This window comes from Scyliorhinus canicula, chromosome 12 (assembly GCF_902713615.1).
Source record: "Scyliorhinus canicula chromosome 12, sScyCan1.1, whole genome shotgun sequence".
Taxonomy (NCBI): Eukaryota; Metazoa; Chordata; class Chondrichthyes; order Carcharhiniformes; family Scyliorhinidae; genus Scyliorhinus; species Scyliorhinus canicula.
The window spans coordinates 8832376-8836087 of NC_052157.1; positions in this window are offsets into that span (position 1 = coordinate 8832376).

The window sequence follows — 3712 nt, forward strand, 5'->3', positions numbered from 1 at the left end:
GATTCATTTTGTGAGCTGTTATTTTGGCCAACGGCTGAAATCTAGGCAGCCACTTTAGTGATCTCAGCACCACATCTGCCAGTCGCACTGGCCCGACGTTTGTCTCTTAATGTGACTCGCCCCAGTCTGACTAGCAGCATGGTGCAGTGACATCTGCACAGGAATTTGTCAAAGCTCCCTCTGCAGTTCAAATTTAATATTTGACGAGGGTGGTGGGTGTATCTGCCTTATCTTCATATTTAAAAGAAAGAGCCTATATTTATATAACGACTTAGCTTTCTCCTGACACATCGCCTGCAATGAATTGCTGGGAAATGCACTGACGGGTTGTTACGCTGGTGAAGGCAGCAGCTATTTTGTGCACTGCATGATCCGACAAACAGCAATCTGATGTATTTGTTGAGAGAGGAATGTTGCCGAGACCACTGAGAGAGCTCACTATTGTTGTTCAAATAATGCATTTGATTTGATTTGATTTATTATTGTCACATGTATTACTATACAGTGAAAAGTTTTGTTTCTTGCATGCTGTATAAACAATGCATACCGTACACAGGGAAGGGAGGAGAGACTGCAGAATATAATGTTACAGTTATAGCAAGGTGTAGAGAAAAGAACAACTTAATACGTGGTAGGTCCATTCAAAAGTCTGATGGCAGTAGAGTAGGGAAGAAGCTGTTCTTGAGTCGGTTGGTACGTGACCTCAAACTTTGGTATCTTTTTCCTGATGGAAGAAGGTGGAAGAGAATATGTCCGGGGTGCGTGGGGTCCTTAATTATGCTGGCTGCCTTTCTGAGGCAGCGGGAATTATAGATAGAGTCAATGGATGGGAGGCTGGTTTGCGTGATGGACTGGGCTACATTCACGACTTTTTGTAGTTTCCTGCGGTGTTGGGCAGAGCAGGCTCCATACCAAGCTGTGATACAACCAGAAAGAATGCTTTCTATGCTGCATCTGTAGAAGTTGGTGAGGGTTGTAGCTGACGTGCCAAATTACCTTAGTCTTCTGTGAAAGTAGAGTCGTTGGTGGGCTTTCTTAACTATAGTGTCGGCATGGGGGGACCAGGACAGGCTGTTGGTGATCTGTACACCTAAAAACCTGAAGCTCTCGACCCTTTCTACTTTGTTCCCATTGATGTAGACAGGGGCATGTTCTCCACTACACTTCCTGAAGTCAATGACAATCTCCTTCGTTTTGTTGACATTGAGGGAGAGATTATTGTCATCGCACCAGTTCACCAGATTCTCTGTCTCATTCCTGTACTTTGTCTCACCATTGTTTGAAATCCGACCCACTACGGTGGTGTCATCAGCAAATTTGAAAATTGAGTTGGAGGGGAATTTGGCCACACAGTCATAGGTGTATAAGGAGTATAGTAGGGGGCTGAGGACACAGCCTTGTGGGGCACCGGTGTTGAGGATGACCGTGGAGGAGGTGTTGTTGCCGATCTTTACTGATTGTGGCCTCTGGGTTAGAAAGTTCAGGATCCAGTCGCAGAGGGAGTAGCCGAGGCCAAGGCCACGGAGTTTGGAGATGGGTTTCATAGGAACGATGGCGTTGAAGGCTGAGCTGTAGTCGCTAAATAGGAGTCTGACACAGGTGTCTTTGTTATCTAGGTGTTCCAGGGTAGAGTACAGGGCCATGGAGATGGTGTCTGCTGTGGACCTGTTGCAGCGGTAGGCGAACTGCAGTGGATCAAGGCAATCCGGGAGGCTGGAGTTGATTCGTGCCTTAACTAACCTTTCAAAGCACTTCATGTGGAAACACTTCACTGCATCAGGATCTTCTATTGTGAACCAGATAACGGAGAGAGCCTCCGTTTAATCTAAAGGACCGCATCTCCCGCTTTATTGCACTGGAAGCTGGTCTCAATTTCTTCAGCTGCCACTCCACCGACCTTGGTGTCATCCTCGAACTTATTAATCAGACCGGCTAGATTTTTCCTCCAAATCGTTTATGTGCACCACAAACAACAGAGACCCCAGCACAGATCTCTATGGAACACCACTAGTCACAGCCTTCCATTCAGAAAAACACCCTTGTACTGCTAGCCTTTGCCATCTGTGACCGAGCCAGTTCTGTATCCACCTTACCACCTCACCTCTGATCCCATGTGACTTCACCTTTTGTACCAGTCTGCCATGAGGAACCTTGGCAAAGGCTTTGCTGAAGTCCATGTAAAAAATATCCACCACCCACCCCTCATCAATCATCTTTGTGATCTCCTCAAAAAACTCAATCAAGTTAGTGAGGCACAACCTCCCCTTCATAAAACCATGCTGTCGCTTATGAGTCCATTTGTTTTCAAATGGATATAAATCCTGTTCATGAGAATTCTCTCCAATAATTTACTTACTGCCGACGTGAGGCTCACTGGCACACAGTTTCCAGGATTATCCCTGCTACCTTTGTTAAACAGCGGTACTGTATTACCTATTCTCCAGTCCTCTGGGATCTCACCTGTAGCCAATGAGGATACAAAGATGTCAGTTAAGGCCTCAGCAATTTCCTCCCTTGCTTCCCTCAGTATTCTGGGATACATTCCATCTGACCCAGGAGACTTATCTACCTTAATATCTTTTAAAAGACCGAATACCTCCTCTTCTTCAATGTTAACGTGATCTAGACTGTCCACACACCCTACCCAAGAATCATCTTCCACAAAGTCCCTTTGTTTAGTGAACACTGATGCAAAGTTCTCATTTAGTATCTCACCCATTTTCTCTGGCTCAACACATAGATTCCTCCCGTTGTCCTTAAGTGGTCCAATCCTTTCCCTGACAATCCTATTGCTTTTTACATGTGAATTAAAAGCTTTGGGATTCAACTGAATCCTCTTGCCAAGGACCTTTCATGACCCCTCCTAACTTCCCGCTTCAGTACCTTCCTACTTTGTCAACTGTTCCCACCCTTCTAGACATCACAAGTCTCCTTTTTCTTTTTGACGAGGTTCACAATATCCTTCGTTATCCAAGCTTCCTAAACTTCCCATACTTATCCTTCATTCTCTGAGGAACGTGACATTGCAGAATCCTAATCAACTGTCGCTTGAAAGACTCCCACATGTCCGATGTTGATTTACCCTCCAACAGCCGCACCCAATTCAATTTCTTCAATTCCTGTCTAATGTTATCGTAATTTGCTTTTCCCCAGGGAGTGTGAGAGGGACGGAGGGAAGGAGTGCGAGAGGGAGGGAGGGAGGGAGTGAGAGGGAGGGAGGGAGTGAGAGGGAGGGAGGAAGTGTGAGTGGGAGGGAGGGAGGGAGGGAGGGAAGGAGTGCGAGAGGGAGGGAGGGAGGGAGTGTGAATGGGAGGGAGGGTGAGTGGGAGGGAGTGAGTGGGAGGGAGGGAGTGTGAGAGGGAGGGAGGGAGGGAAGGAGGGAGGGAGGGGAGGGAGAGTGAGTGGGAGGGAGGGTGAGTGGAAGGGAGTGAGTGGGAGGGAGGGAGGGAGTGTGAGAGGGAGAGAGGGAGGAAGTGTGAGAGGCAGGGAGTGTGAGAGGGAGGGAGGGAGGGAAGGAGTGCGAGAGGGAGGAAGGGAGTGTGAGTGGGAGGGAGGGAGTGCAAGAGGGAGGGAGGGTGAGTGGGAGGGAGTGAGTGGGAGGGAGGGAGGGAGTGTGAGAAAGAGGGAGGGAGGGAAAGAGGGAGGGAGAGTTGGAGGGAGTGGAGGAGAGGGAGAGGAGGGATGTCGAGGGAGGGAGTTGTGAGAGGGAGGG